The sequence below is a fragment of the Molossus molossus genome, unplaced genomic scaffold, assembly GCF_014108415.1.
Source record: "Molossus molossus isolate mMolMol1 unplaced genomic scaffold, mMolMol1.p scaffold_m16_p_3, whole genome shotgun sequence".
NCBI classification, from domain to species: domain Eukaryota; kingdom Metazoa; phylum Chordata; class Mammalia; order Chiroptera; family Molossidae; genus Molossus; species Molossus molossus.
Window position 1 is genome coordinate 18126544 of NW_023425366.1, and position 17413 is coordinate 18143956.

Genomic DNA, 17413 nt, shown 5'->3' on the forward strand with positions numbered 1-17413 from the left:
TGTGCTATCAAAAGAAAATAGCATTTAGTTTCTGAAGTACCAGCTCCTAGGGCCGAGTTGGTGATGTGTCCACTGCGGACACACATTAGAGGGGAGGATGCACCACTGTTCAAGGCTGGCTGTGTCTTGCTGTGCCTTCCTTTAACTTCATCTGACCAGGACACCAAGGTCTACATTTAAGGCCTTGAGGTTACAATAAAAGAACTCCCTTCCTGTGGCAAGCACACAGACACACACTCACACGTTCATACACATTGATATTCACAGTCACACGTGCACACACACCTTCACACACACACTTTCACACACAGTTGCACACACACACATTCAAACGTTCACACATCACATCCATTCACACACACACAAATGTCTGCTGTGAAGGGCTGGGGTGAAACAGCCTTATCGGTCCAGTATTATTATGTCAAGACTAAGTTAAACTGGGGCCAACGGATAATTTAGATCTCTCTAACTTCCTCCAGGCCAGGGACAGATCCAGTAAGGTTTGATCACCCAGCAACAGAAGTGCTTAGAATAGTGCCCACCTAGTACACAGGAAGTGCCAGCTGGGATTTATGAAATAAGATGAAAATCAGTGCATCCTTTATGCATAGTTATGGAAAAAGGAGATAAGAACATTTCCCAAAGCCATGAGTCCTGCTAAGACATTCATGAAAGTCATTTTCTGGGTGTCTGCTCCAACAGCCCGGATGGCAACAGCCAGTGTCCCTGCCCTGACTCTGCCCGGCCATGTCCCCCGTGGCCTGTGCCTTCCCCTGAACCACCCATGTCTGGGCAAGATGACCTATGTCTTATTCTGGTGGCACTGTCAGAACAACCCTCTCACCCTCCAGTTAGAATCTGCCTCTAGGAAAAGGCAATTCCTAGGCATCCACCGTGTGCTGAGTTTTTAAGGGCATCAGCTCATTTATGATAATGTGGTAACTGGCAATCAGATTCTCTCCTTACCTAGGGTTTACTGTTCTTTTTTATTTTTATTTTTTATTTGAGAGAGAGAGAGATCATTGTTCCACTCATTTATGCACTCAATGATTGTTTCTTGTAAATCCTGACTTGGGATCGAACCCTCGACCTTGGCGTATGAGAGTCAATGCTCTAACCAACGAGGTTACTGTTCTTGTTGAAGGCTTAGCTTGTGTTTGACCAGTGTTTGGGCTGAAGTTTTCTTGTATTATAAGAGCATCTTTTAAGTTGCCTTTTATTGATTCAGCATTTACTTTTTGCTGTAAGACGGTGACTGTTTTCCAGAATTCTGACAAAAGTTCAGGCTTTCTTTTTCTATTTTTTATGTTTCTGTGAATGGACTAGAGTTTAGAGATTCCTGCTCCACTATTTTGCTGTATCACTGTCCAAAGCAGTCATGTTAAACATATTCAGACAATTTCCCCCCAGAAATAGTATGTGGATTTTTTTGCTCATAGATTTATATCAATTCTAAAGTATTCTCAGCATAGCTTCAAAGTTATAGAAGAGATACATTTATGTTCAGATTGCAATTATATTATTAGGCAATGGTTTATAATAATAGATACAAAAATTTGGGTAAATTAAATAAGTTTAGTTCTATATAACAATTACTTAAAGGCTTAACTTGGTGACCCCAATAAAATATTGCCTTATTTTACAGTTATATATTTTGCATTACTGAGGTCATGATTTGAGCCAAAATACATTTATTTCTACATAAAGTGTAAAACTTTTTTCTTTTTTATTATAATTTATTTTGTCGTGGGCTAATAGAGTAATAATTAGTATGTCCCAGTAACAAAATTGTCTTATTAAAGAAAAGATTCCAAGTGTATATTAACATCTGGCCATGTGATATGAACTAATTATTTCCTGTATGATTTGACCATCTATAGCATTAGTTTTTATTCATTTTTTTGGTTTAACCCTGCTCATAATCAAAGATTAACTGAGCCAGCAGTATTTTAACACACAACATTGTCCATACAAAGATTTCTATATAACAATAACTTTGAAGATTTACCTCCAAAAAGTTCTGTTTGAAAAAAAAAAAAAAAAACAGTCAAAATTACAAAAGTAGAGCAAGCCCTAACACCTATTCTAAGAAAATATTTTAAAATGCCTAGCAGATGTGTGCAAAATGTGAGATGAAGCTATCCCACCACTAGGTGGCAGATTAAGGCCACTAAACCAGTATTTCTTGCAGGACTAAGACTGTTTTCCCTTTTATATGCATATTGACGTTTTACAGGGTAAAAAAAGAATACAACCATCCACAATTTGAATGTAAACTGATCATTGAAGCTCTGGTATAAATCAAACATTATTTTTCAATAACAAATCCTTTTTCTATTTTTCTTTAGGACGTATTACATATTATTCTTAAATATAAAATAATATTTCTATAATTTAAATGTCCAGGTAAGAATTTCCTTGAAATCCCGAAATCTTCTATGTATTGAATAAATTTCAAGGTGCACACAACAACTTAATGGCTTTATTTATAAATAAATTCATTTTGGGGCCATATTTGGAATCAAGAAACATTTAGAATTACTAAAAATAAGCAAACACACTGTGAAAAACCCAGAATTGAAACCTTTTTTACTTTGGAATCAGCTTATTTTCGGTTTTTGGTGTTATTATTTAAATTTTCTGAATCTCTGTCTGAATAATATTTTCTCATTTTGAATATCAAGGCCTTTGATGTCTATTTATGATCCCAACTTTGTTTATATTTTTAAATCGATAATGCTGATGGTAACACAAGTGCATGCGTGTGTCTAAAATTGCAAATTGTATAAATTAATTAACTAATTAATTATATACTTTGTGTGCTTTTTTTTTTTTGGTATACCAGTTACGCTTCAATAAAACTGGAGGAAAAACTCTTTATTTTTAAAATAAATAAATAAATAGAATGTATGATGCAACAGGTGAGAAAGATCCTAGGTGTAAACAAATTGTTTAAAAACTGTGTTTTCTTCAGGCACCATCAAGATCCCATGATTCTGTGCTGTAGGAAGTGCGTGTGGTTACGAAAGCTGCAGAGTGACACTGAGAATATGTTTTAAGGACAACTTACTTCCGAAAGGAAATGCCTGGATGATCCACTCAGTATTAGAAAACTTTGCAAATTTTAAAATTGGGGCATATTATTATTTGATATTAATATTTATAAAAATCAAACCTCCAGCCCTTTTGAAGGTGACATAGCCTGGAAGGGAGAGCAGAATTCGGGTCATAGAAAGACCAGTTAGGAGTCTTTTCCAATACTTATGATAAAACATAATGAAGATTCAGACGTGGAAAGTGAGGACAGCAAGCACAGGTGGGTACGGATAATTCCAACCAACCAGTGAGTTCAAAGATCATCTATTTATTATTCAACAAATTAACGCTATGTTAGGCATGTTTCCAAACATTAGATTGAAATTTTTAAAAAGACAAAATCAAAAGATTTACAGAGCTTATCTTCTGCTGAGAATACATAGACACACTGGGAGGCTGTGTTCCAGGTGATGGAACTAAAATTGCAAAAGCATTAAAACTGTGTCTTAAATACAACAGAGAGACCAATGTTACCATATGGAAATTAAAAAGGGAAATGAAATAAGAGATACCTTTATAAATCACATATTAATGTATGTATCAGTGTGTGTGTATACACACACACACACACACACACACAAACAAATATAACCCCTTTTGACAGATCTCATAGGCTGATGGGGAGCTTGCTATATTGAGAGGTAGGAAGCTATGTAGATAAAAATAAAAGTCTGTGAAGAAGTCAAGAAGAGTATTTGAAGCGGTTTCTTGGTAAAGCCAGGTTGTTCTATAACAATGCCATTGACCTAGATAAAAATATATGAAAGAAGCAGTTATGTGTGGAACAAGATGGAAGAATTGCAGTAATAAGTGCTTTTACGATATAGAATGTGCCACACTGTGGAACTACTAGGAAAAGATGTTATTGCAAATTGAAATCTTAGAGGAAATGATACATATGTAGTCAATATTTTAAAGCTAGAATGCAATTAGAATAAGTGAGATGCACAGTCCTGTTGAAGGTGAAAAGAAAGATTATATTTGGTTATAAACCAGAGAAAAGTTTCTGGAGTATAGCATCAAGAATGGGTAGGATTTGGGGAGAAACAAAGCATGTTAGGGAGAGAAAGTTACTCAAAGCAGAAGGAAAGCATAGGTACAATTAAGAAAATTTTTAAAGTATGGCAGAGGAGCTGTTTTAGAAACAACAGATGGTAAACTTTGCCCGTGCATAGGAGTACCATTGTCTTGCAAGTTTATTCACTCCAGTAGGAGAGTAATTTTTTTGTTCAATCAACACTCATATTTTCATCTAGTCTGTGTGGTGTCATTGATAATGCAAGGTAAATTAAGGCAGGGGGAAGCAAAACAGGAATAAAAGTCCTATTTCTGAGGCTAGGGCATGGAAAGTGTGTTCCTGAGTAAAAAGATGAAGAAAATTCGGCTCAAATATCAATAGTCTGTCTGAGTAATCGAGCATGTGAATAAAGAGTTTTCTAACCCAATGTACCCCGTGGTTCTTCACAATGACTCTGGGCCCACCAGTTTTACGGTAGCTTGGAAAGAATAAGTATGTCAGTGAAAGGCATGTCTTGACTTAAAGATGCAATGCCAAGTGAGGCCCAGACTGCAATGCTGGGAGAGAAATATACAGACTTTGTAAATTACTTACGCATACCAGTGTGTTTGGTGGGGGTTGAAGGAGCAGCCTTTTTAGTTACCCATGCTTTGCTATGGTCAGTATGGTGGATGTCTTCATAGAGTTAAAAACCAGCACCAGGGTTCAACTATCAGAGGAAAAGAAATATGGTCACAGAATATGAAGAAGGACATGAGTCAATAACTATGCATGTAATATTTTCTTCTTAAATTCAAGCAGGTGCCTAGTAATGTCATTAATCTGAATCAAGATTTGGGGAATAAAGGTTTTGGTGTAGCTGGTGAACAGAAGGGGACGCGATGATAAGTCATCTTTTATATAATATAGAACTTACTGTACCTGGGAGAGTTCTAATGAAACCGACAAGTGAGAACTTACAAATGGTCATATAGTAGACATTGATTCTGATGTGTGTAGAAGACATTAATTTTATTTCTGTCCTCTGAGGCAAAAGGCAGAAAATCTCCTTGAGTGTACACTTCCCTCTGGCTGAACACTGTGTCACGGTCAGAGTCTACACTGCGCCATCCTCACTTCATTCTTATCTCTGTTTACATGTCGCTTCACAAGGTCTTCACTCACAAATCTGTCTGCTATCACCACCAGTCATGACTTTTGTCCTATCCTAATTTTCTTCATAATGCCTTCTGCACTTCCAGGCATTGTATCGTGTACACTATTTGCCAGAGGCTATTAATCTGAACTAGTCTAATCATAACTTTGAAGGCAGGGTAGATAGACTGGATAGCAGTGATTATCTCAGTGTACTCGGTGCTGTAATGGTAAACATGGATTGCTCTTACTTTTACACTATAAAGTTGTTAAGGATGAAAATATGGTTTGCCTGACTCAATGGTCAGAAAGACACAACTTCCTTAGTTCAATCATAAATCATAAAACCATAATGTGAAATTGGGCTCTGCCTCTGTGCTTTCTGTATCTGAAATCTTACATTTATTTTGGTGCCATCAATGAAGAAGCCGACTTCATCTTTCCCTCTACTTTCTGATTTCAAATAATTGAGTTCTATAACAAATCTGAAGACTATAGCTTCTGTAGGTGTTGATGAAAGAGGCACAGACATTTAAACCAGGTGGTACAATGAATGGTTCATTTGATGTCACATCTTTGGTTGGATGTATCCAACCTTTTGACATTTAGCAAAAACCAAGAGAAAAGGAGATTATCATTCTGTTCTGAACTTCTGCTAATCACAAAAAAAAATGCCTAATACCTGCTTTGATTCCCTGTGAACTCATCTTTGCTACTGAATGTTACTTACATTTAGTAATTAGAGATAGTTATAAGAAAGCGCATTTTATTTTTCACTTTATCGTTGTCCTACTCAAAGTTTTCAATGAGGCCTGACATTGGGTTAACAAGCTTTTACAGTGAGCAGCTTTACAGGGGAAATTTAACTGGTATCTCAGGTTTCCAGGGAAAACATCCAGCAGCTAAACCATTAAGGTAATTACAGGGAAAGAGAAGTGAACTGAAGCAGTTTGTCAGAGCAAGACATCGTAGATCTAACTTAATTGAATTCTCTGAATAATAATAAAAAAATGCATCAGCTAAAACACAGAGAGGAAATTTAAGCCAAGTCCTGAGCCACAGGCAATAACTCGTTGTAATAGAAGTCACTAAGTAGAATGATTTAAATGTGCTGAATGTAAAACATTTGTTAACATATATAAATAGTATGAGTTTTAAAAAGTCTTTATTATGAACCTGGAATATTTAAATATAAATAGAGATAATAGGCTTTGCTCAAATATTTCTAATTCTTGCCAATTTTTAAAAGCATAATTAAGCAGATTTATTTTTCCACTGATAAATGAGGTTTTATATATAGGTGATTTAATTCAAGCATATTGATTATTCAGGAAAATAATCCATAATTTAAAGGGAAAATTAACTTTAATATTTAGTACATAACAGAAAGTGAGAACAGATAGCTTTTGTGTTTATTTTATATAAATTCGAATCTTATATTACCTAAGTAATTGTTTCATATTCCACCTACTATAATTTAAAAGCATCCTGAAGAAAATATTTCTAAAACAAAATGTATTTTAATCATATTTTGGATAAATGATTGATTAGACATATTATCAATTGCCTGTCTCAATTTTCAAGTGACTGTGAATTATTTTAAAACACATCATGTAGAAAATTTGCTTTTAAGTCATATTTCTTTAACAAATCATTCCTTCCAGTTCCTAACAATTTTGTGAAATTAAAGTAATTTAAAACTTTTAATTATTTGGGTATTTTTATTATGTGTATTTTTTGTGACTGGAGAAATGTGGAAATGGAATTTTGATATTTGCATAATGTGGCCTATACTGTAGATTATTTTGTCTCTACAGACAGGTAATCAGAGAAGGGCAACACATAAGCCTCTTATCATAACATTAATTCATTCAATTAGATTTGCATCTAGTATCTTTGAAGGTCAAGGCATTTGATTGTCACATTTATTGCAGTTTTCAAGGAACTGTCACCCAAAGTTAGGAGAATTCAATGAACCCTTAACTACAGAAAGAAGTGATTACTGGAAATGCAATAACTAATATTTCAAAGTGTATTGATTTGAATTTACTTTCAGTAATTATTTTTTCCTAAAACTGAATGTATGGGCTTATTAAAATGCATAATGTGAATACAACTTTGAAGGCCTACTACCAATTATAGGCATCGTATTCAGCTGGGGACACGGCCATTCATCCAATTACCTTCTGGTAAAACTACCTACTAATTCTTTAAATCTCAAAACTGGACAAGCCCTGGGGAATGAATAAAGATCCCTCAGTCTGTAGGAAGAACCTACTTTATATTCTTTTATGTAATGGATGATTAAAAATAAAATTTTCATTAAGCTCTCTCATAAATAGCTCACCTCTTTCTCTTACCTATCCAATTCATAATTAGTTGCAGATTCTTCAGGTACAATTACATGCGCATTTATTTTCTACTATATTATTTATAATGAAATATATAGGACCACTATTTATGTCACATGGACGTGAGTGTTATGCCACAAGCAGAGTGGAATTCTAGGGCTTTTCAGTTATTACCTGCCTGGCTTCACACTTATGAAAGTGCTTCAGACGTGTGTGTAGAGCCAAAAGACAGGGTTGGTTTTTGTTTTTGTTGTTGTTAATCCTCACCTGAGGACATTTTTCCATTGATTCTTTAGACGGAGTGGAAGGGAGGGAGAGAGAAAGAGAAACATTAATGTGAGAGAGACACATCGGTTCAATTGTTTGCCTCCTGCATGACCCCGACTGGGCCGAGGATGGAACCTGCAACCCAGGTCCATGCCCTTGACTGGAATCGAACCCATGACCCCTTGGTCCACAGACTGACGCTCTAACTGTTGAGCCAAACTGGCCCAGGGAAAGACAGGGTATTATGGTATATGAAAGGTCCAAAGCTCAGTTGAACCTGGAAAATTTGACCTAGTTTCATTGATAAAAAATACAATATACTATTGAGTATATAAACTAGACATAAAATGACAAATATATAATTCCATCTAACACAATAGTCAATTTATATGGCCTCAGTAACCAAAATAATAATTAATTTACTTATGTTGGTTAATTAAAAAGCAATGGTCCTGTAGTTTGTTTTACTGGTATGGCTAAAGTGAGAAGTGACAATGAATAGTTTAAAGAGTCATGACTCTTTCAGTTCAAGATGTTAAACTGAGCACAACAATCATTATTGGATTTCCAACATAAGTCACATATGGAAAAAATAAAAGAAGAGCAGATTCACAAAGCAGAACCAGGATTTTGTCAATGTAAAAGGAAAGACAGAGGTGACCACTGTGGGATGTGGAGGAGAAAACATGGACGGGGAGCAAGGCACTTATTTTTTGACCTAGGGTGCAACTATTTTTGTAACAGTAGAAAATCAGGAAATGGTATCAAAATAAATGGATCCAAAATGAATTTTAAGTAAAGTATTTAAATATACAAAGTTGACAAGTAGCACTGACAAAAAAAGAAGACGAAGCAAGGAGAAAAGTATGGCATAAGCTGGGCTAAATCTTTATGAGGTTGCAAGGTTAAGCAATTAAACAACAAGGTATAAAATTGTTATGTAGAACTATAGTAATAATCAGAATAATCACCAAAGGACTAAACAAAGTAAAAAGAAACAATTGAAATAAGTTGGTTATGAAAGTGCCGGGCATTAGGGAGAAGTGTGAGGAAATTATTCCTTCTCGTTATATTCCCTATTGTGCCATCCCATTTGTAAGACAATGAATATATGTGTCTTTAGAGACCAATGCTAAGATCATCTACACTCTCATATTTCCAGTTACCATGTATGAATGAGAAAGTTGGACAGTAAAAAACACTGATAAGAATGAATGATTCATTTGCAATATGATGTTGGAGGAGAGATCTACGGATACCCTAGATCAACGTAAAGATGAACAAGTGGGTCCAAGAGCAAATTAACCCGGAAACATCACTGGAGGCAAAAATGACAGAACTGAAGCTATCTTACTCCAGGCACATCATGAGAAGGCAGGGTTCATTGCAAAAGAAAATAGTGCTGAAAAAAAAAAAAATAGAAGGCAGCAGAAGAGAGAATGACCAAATATGAAATGAATTGACTTCATAAAATAAGTCATAGGCATGAATCTACAGAAGCTGAGCAAGGCTGTTGAGGACAGGACATTGCAGACATCATTCATTCATAGGGTCCCCAGGAGTAGGGGCCAACTCAACAGCACATCACACACAACACACACACACACAACACACACACACACATGTTACCCTCATAAAATTAACAATAATACAAACCATGCTCATATTTATAGCTACCTTATATTAACCCAGTCATTACTAGCTTGATGAACATGGACAAATGATGAATGCTATTTAAAAATGGATGAAAGTAAAAGAGGACAGTAAGGGTATTTTTAAGATTTTATGATTAATCAGCTTAATTTCTTATATTGGGAGATAATGAGCTGTGTTTGGATAAGGAGTGTCCTGAAGGATAATTTGTCCATTTCAAATGAGAACCTGAAAGTATTATGTAACTGACCTACATGGGAAATAGAATGACTTAGAAAATAAATTTTTTTTAACACAGAAAAAAAGTCTTACTGGATGGATATACATATGGTCTATATATTTTTCAGTCGGTTTTAGCACCCTGTAAAACAATGCAATGTGTATAGAAACAGTTCAGTGAACAATTAAAGTTTCTGAGTGTTAATGAAAACTAAGCCAATGCAAAAATATCGCATACCAATTTTATTGGCAATGACTGCTGGGCAATTATAGATATGCTTCTCCAGCCTGACAAAATAAGTTTCAACACAGATTCAGTCCCTGAGATAATCACTGCAGAGAAAACAGAGCCCTGACTTCTTCATGCACATCATTTTGAAATGAAACCCTCAAAGCTGTCATCCGTGAATATAAATGACAATCATATTCATGAATATGAAACAAAGATTAATGTTATTCCTGATTAAAATGGCATGCAGAAAGTTTGCATTAGAAGGTGCAGGGTATAAGATTAGAAGGAAATGATAGCATGCCTTTAGCTAGCATAATAAAACATGTCTATTGCTCTGATATTATAGATGATGGCGAACTTGCTCTGTTCTAGGCTTAGCATGTGCCACCAGACAGTTGTATGAATCACTGCTGCTTGTTCAGCATTTCCTTGAGCAGAAGTACAATCGATATATCTGATTCTAATTCCAGGAAGTCTTTGTTTTCACAGATTGTAAGAAACTATACCATTTTTAGGATTACGTGCCAATCATATAACTTAAGTGACTCAAGTAAGGAAAGTAGACATTTAAATCTAATGTGGGTTACTTTTAGTTTATATGAAATGAATATGATAACCCACAACCCAAGAAACTACAACCCAAAACTTAATCTACACAATTGGTCTGAATTACATGTTAATGGGCATGAAATACCAAAAGATACTATAAAATGAAATAATGCAAAAACGAGTTACATATTCTCGAAGCTTTTATTTTGTAGTTTGAAAAAGTCATGAACAATTGTATAGGTTCTATAAGTATTTCACTTTTGATTAGAAAAGAAAAGTTGAAGTATTTATTTAAAACTATTATACAACAATTACCTATTCAGGGTCTACTTAAACTTAAGAAGCATTCACTTAGAACTTCCAGTTGCTCTGCATTCTCAAACATCCGGAAAGAGCAAATAGTGTATAGGTCCTATTACCAAATTAAGAGAGAAAAAATTAGCAAAACATAATCAGAATTTTTAATATCCCCTGCCTTAATATTAGCTAGTTTGACTAAAATTCATATTTTTATTTAAAAAAATCCCATAGTTTCTGTTAGGTATTTTGCCTGTTTTGTTTTAGTCTCAAAATTATTTAAAAATTTCAAATGTTTTTATTCAGGGAAACATCAGCATGAAAGCTAAAGTTAGTATATAGTGTTCATTCAACTACTTTTTTTTTTTTTTTTTTCAGAACTGGGTTGTTCACACCTGCATGTTCTGATGGCCTTCAGTATTGATCTTTCACTGGCTTGTAGGAGATAACCTCTACCAGTATTGTGGAGTAGCCACTGTATTTTAAGTTATTTGGACTTTTCTCAAAAGTATGTCCAAGCATCTTTCTGAAATTTAGATTATCCATTAAATATATTTGAGATATCTTTTGAATAGAAATTTGTCTTAGATCTACATCTTAGGTATATAGATGTTTAATGAAAAGATGAGAAAAAGTTAACTTTTTTAATTTAAAAAATTGTGATTTTAGCCTTGCTGGTGTGACTCAGTAGATTGAGCAGTATTCAATGGACTCAGAGGTCCTGGTTCAATTCTTGGTCAGGGCACATGCCCGGGTTGCAGGCTCAATGCCCAGGAGGGAGTGTGCAGGAGGCAGCCGATCCATGTTTCTCTCTCACATCGATGTTTCTCTCTCTCCCTTCTCCTCTCTCTAAAACAATCAATAAAAACAAATATATATATATTTTTTAATTGTGATTTTAGTCAAACAAATTGATGTAAAGGCAAAAAATACCAAACCAAAAACATGTGTCAAGCTAACACTATAATGTGAATACAAATTCTTGTGAATATAAATTGAACTAAAGGGAATCTCCACTTCCACTCTGCCAAATGTGAACATCGCTATGAGACTAGCACACATGAGGAAAGCTTTTTTTTCAGAACACTCAGGACAAATAATCTCAAAATTAATGTTCAAGGCCCACATTTGAAGTAGAAGACCTAAAGCCATATCCCACTGCCAGAGAATCAACTTAAAACTAAAATGGTACTGTCAATTATATCGCTCATCATTTCGGGTATGAGACCCTGTGTTAAAATAACTTGTGTGTGATCAGTCACCATGGCAGAAACTTCTGTATAAAGGTCCCATATCTACTAATTTATCCCTTTATCTATGTTCCCATCCCTCCCATGGGACTTCCCTCTATTCATTATCTACTGTATCAAAATACAATTCAAATCAATTTCCCCAATAAAGTCTGTTAATATAGCCCATAAAGAGGTTACATTGGATATTCATAAATCTCTATTTTTCTCACAACGTTCATCCCATGATGTTACATTATAAATATTTGAGCATTTAAAAATAAAAAGTGTTATTACATTTTTCTTGTCTAGGTCTCTCAAGGACAACATTCTTAGTGCCTGTTAACAGTATATAGCAACTAGCAAGCATGCAATACACATTAAGAAAGGATAACTATGACATGGTGTCATGTGATTAAATGCTAGAGCATAAGTATATACATTCATAAGAACTGTTTCTACATTTACTTACATGTGTTTGAATAAGCAAATCAGTATAATAAAAAAATTTCACCTCATAAAATTACAAAGCACAGAGACAAGGTAGGAGAAAAAGGGCAAGGGATCAAAGGCTATAAATGTAATTTTAGTTTTAATATATCCCTGAATTTTGACTAAAATGTCTTAAATATAATAAAATTTTTCCTTTAAAGTAACTATTAGTTAAAGCAATTCTAATTACTGGGGAAAAAAAAATAAACCTAAGGTATCTTAAAGAGATCTTAAAGCATATAGCTCTATAATCCAGAGAAAATGTGTTCATCACTGGCAACATAAAAACAATTTCTAGAAAATTCAACATATTTTATATATTCTCTAAAATTTGATAAAACAAATAAAAGGGATAAATTTTTAACCTGAAATTTACTAGGCAACTACATTGTGGTCCTCTTCTTTATCTAGAAAAGATGTGTGCTATTCATTGAAATATTCATAATTACTCTATGCCATAGAAACTATTATCAAATTCTATGCACCAGAAACAACACTAATGCTTCAGTAAATTCTAAAAAGTTTAAGGAAGTAGATATAGCTCTTCTGCTCATGGTGGGTGGGCACCAGGGTGATTGCATGTCTCAAACAAGAGATGAAACACTCTTTTATGTTATTAAGAGATAATGCATTTTTAGATATGCATGAATATTTGATTCCTAACTATTTTCACTTACCTTCAAATTTTTAGGGGAAAAAAAAGGAGAAATAGTTCATATAGAATCTGTACTCTAGCATAGAAAATAGAAAGTAATAGCTACAGTGTGTGAATTGAGTCACTTTTTTAACTTTCAAAGTTCAGCTCTGGATTTAAATTATGGTCTTACATGTACTTTGGATGTGGTCTTTAGCAAGTTATGAACACACATTCTTTGTTTCTTCATCTGTAAATGGGGATACCAATAGCATAATACCTATATAAATCATCGTATGCATTAGATTACCTAATCCATACCATGTACTTGAGACAGTTTTTGGTAATTGTATCTATTTTTGTTGATATTGTTGTTGCTATTGTTACTTCCACATTGTTTCACTCTGAGAGTCTTTAAGTCCCCTCTACTCAAAGGTTCTGGAACGTATGTGATTACCCTGCACTGCATCTACTGAGCAGGATGTGCTCAAGTTCTTTACATAAAACACCAGTGCTAACATTTTCACCACTCTCCCACCTAAGGAATCGTGCGGTATGGGCGAGTCATTACTACCACACATCAGAAAATGAAGGAAGTTTCTTCCTCTACACAAAATTCTTTCTTTAACCTAGTATACTGAATTACTACATTTACAGTGGTGATCCCCAGGTTTCTCAGTTATTGCAACTGGAGTAATAATACCCACTACCTGAAATTACTGTAAGAGTGGAATAAAATTTTTTAAAAATGTTTTACATGTGGATATATGCTAAATATTTATTCTATTTCCTGTCTTTCTCTGCTTGAATGTATTATTGCCCAATGGTCTACTTTACTGCAGTTCCTTATCTTCTTTACTCTAATTTTTACCAATTATATTGTCTTGTGGTAAAAAACTCCAATGAGGCAATGAAAAGGCCCCTAGTTAGTGAGGTGGAAGCAAGCATACTAAAGCCATTGGTGGCCCTCATTCAGAGAATGGCATGATTTTGTATTTTGACAATTTCCTCTGGATACATGATAATAACTATGCTGAGATGTAAGATTAGATGTTACAAGACTTTACTGGGCATCTGTTGGGTGGTAAAGGTTAAATCCACAGGAGTGAGTTGTTCAAACCCTGTGATTCCAAAGGTTTTAGGACAGGCCCCTGACCAGCTCCTGGGAGATAAAATCTAAGACTGTCTGATAGGAGTATTTTATACCTGGGGTCTTGGACAACATCAGATAGTTTATGCTAACAGTGTGATATATGATGAATGCCTGCCTGGTTTTTGTTTTGTTTTGTGTTTTAAATTTGGAGCCTGGGGCCATCCTGTATTAACTTGACGTCTGGACGGGCTGGAGACTAAGTAGTTAAGGTCAGTTACACAAACACTCCATTCCCACGTGATCTCCAATAAAAGTCCTGGAAACCAGACCTTCTCTGGTTGACAACACTTTGTGTGTGTTTGCCCAAAATGTTGCTGAGAAGAAAGATTTGTCCATGTGACTCGGTTGAAGAAGACAACTGGAATCTTTTGCCTAGTCTCTCCTGGAATCTGCCCCATGCTGTTCTGTCCTTTGCTGATTTTAATCTGTGCTTTCACTATAATGCATCATAACCATGAGTAAAACAGCTCTTCTAGGTTTTGTGAATCCTTCTAGCAAGTCACCAAACCTGACAGCATCTTTGTGAGCCCCTCATGCAGATCTCAAAATCATTAAAAAAAAAAATGCGACGTCACCAATCCCCTGTCTTTCTGGCTGGTCAGAGAACATAGTGCTTTGAAACACAAAGTTTTTCATTTTGATAAAATTCAATTAATCTTGTTCTTTGGGTACTTGTAATTGGTATCATTTCTAAGAATGCTTTCCAAACTCAAGGATACACATATTTAATCTTATGTATTGCCTAAGAGGTTAATAGTTTTAGCTTTTTCATTGAGGTCTAGGATCCATTCTGAGTTAATTTTTGCATATAGTTTGTGGTAGAGCTCCATCTTTTTTTACGTACAGTTATTCAATTGTCTTAAACTTTTGTTGAAAAGACTGCTTTCCTAATTGAATCAAACTGGACTCTTTGTTGAAAGTCCATGGATCATGTTTATTTCTTAGCTCTCAGTACTAGTCCATTGATATATGACTGCCCTTATGCCAGTACTACACTCTCTTGATTATTTCAGCTTTGTGGTAAGTTTTTAATTGAAAAAGTGTGAGTTTTACAAATTTGTTCTTTTCAAACAGTGGTTTGGCTATCCTTTGTCCTTTCCATTTCCACATAAATTTTAAGATAAGCTTGCCAGTTTCAGCAAGCAAGGCACTAGCACTTTGATAAGAATTGTATAGAATCTGCCCTGGCCAGTTTGGTTCAGTGGTTAGAGCATCAGCCCGTGGACCAGAGAGTCCCGGGTTTGGTTCCCGCTAAGGGCACATGCCATGGTTGCAGTTTGTCCCTGGCCCCAGTTGTGGTCATGTGGGTGGCAACCACATGATGGGTCTCTTTCACGTCAATGCTTCTCTCTCTGTTCCTCCCTTTTTCCCTCCTGCTCTATCTGAGGATAAATGCAAAAAATGTCATTGGGTGAGGATAAAAAAATTCTAAAAAATTGTATAGACTCTGTAGATCAACTTGGAGAACACTTGATGTTGATCACGTCGAAGAAAAGTCACAGTCTCCACTGGATATTAGTAAGCATTCCCAGTAAGAAATAGAAACTCTTTTAAAATATTGTGAGTAAAATGACCCAATGAGTCGGCCCTGCCGTTGGAAAGGTGTGACATGCTGCTCCTAACCAGCAGGTGTGGGCACAGGCACTCCCCACACAGTAACAGTTTTTTTCAAACTTAGGTCAGAATTTTATTCCTGTCTACCTGCTGGTATTTGGGCAACAGTCAATTTTATGTCTGTAAACAAGAAAGGTCAGAAAATACTTTGACTGCTTTCACTGTGATCCATATGTTTCCCAGAAAAGTCTGGACTCTTTCTTAAGAAATATAAGTCTTTCAACAGTTCATTTTTAAACCCACTTTATGTGTTTTATTCTGTCACCTTAGTGTAACCCTTGGAAACACTCCCACAGTTTTCCCCATTACATTGCTACATTGTGTTTAGTGCCATCCAACTCGGTGTTTTTCATTTTTATCACATTTTCCCCCTAAAACATGGTCCTGGCTTTTGGATGCTCTTAACTCTCCTCCTTGCGAAGATGGGATTTTGTTTCTCTGACTCATTGTTCTGCTTTGTCTCCTGAAGCTCCAAATTGACAACCAAGTTTCCTGCAGAGAAAATTTTCAGTCTGAGGTTGAAATGAAAATTTTTCTCATCACATTTTAAAGTCTGTGAGTGATTAGAGTTTTAAACACTATCATTTAAATATCCATCATTAAAATTGTCATTCTGATACATATTAAACAAGTTGTAATAAACCAAATGTATCATTGTATATTAAGTAATATTTTAAAATAAATATATCTTTCATTTTTTTGTATTCTGTAATTAAAATCTATGGATCTATTGTTATACACACACACACACACACACACACACACACACACACATTCCCCCTTTTATCACTATTAGCCAGGACCCATACTACAGGAGAATTAGACTTTTCCCATGGAGAGGTTTCTGACAAGAGTTATGATAGAATACATTTTTTTCTGCTGCCCTTAGAAAAATGAGTGTCTTTTTCCTTTGCAGGATGGTAATGGTTTACTAGGTTAAAGGGTACTACTTATGTGTTTTCTATTTAATAGAATGGATAAAATAGATTCACTATGTCAATAGCTGCTTACAGGAGCCAGGGATGTATTGATTTCACCATTAAGGAGACCACGGCTGCTAATGGAATCTTAACTTCATTAAGCTTAAGTAAGCGCATTGCCATTACCCCAGACCCAATCTGTTTTTGTCCATTGACTGACCAAGAGTATCAAATGGGATGTAATAGAAATCACAGCACTTGTAGTACAATGTAAGAGCAAAGATATTGGAATCCAAGTGCTCAGGTACAAATTTAGTTTAATACAGACCAGCAGTGGAACTAGGTACGTTATCCAATGTCTCTGCTTCAGCTTCCTCTTCCATAAAATGAGGATAGTAATTGTGCCTGCTTCTTAGAGTTGTGGTTTGGATATAATGAGATAGTGCATGTAATATTATCTGGTATCAAATGAATATTAACATAATATTTATTATTTGTAATGAGTAGTTATAAGCATTTTGGATGTATTTTAAAAAGATAGATTAGATAGTTTAG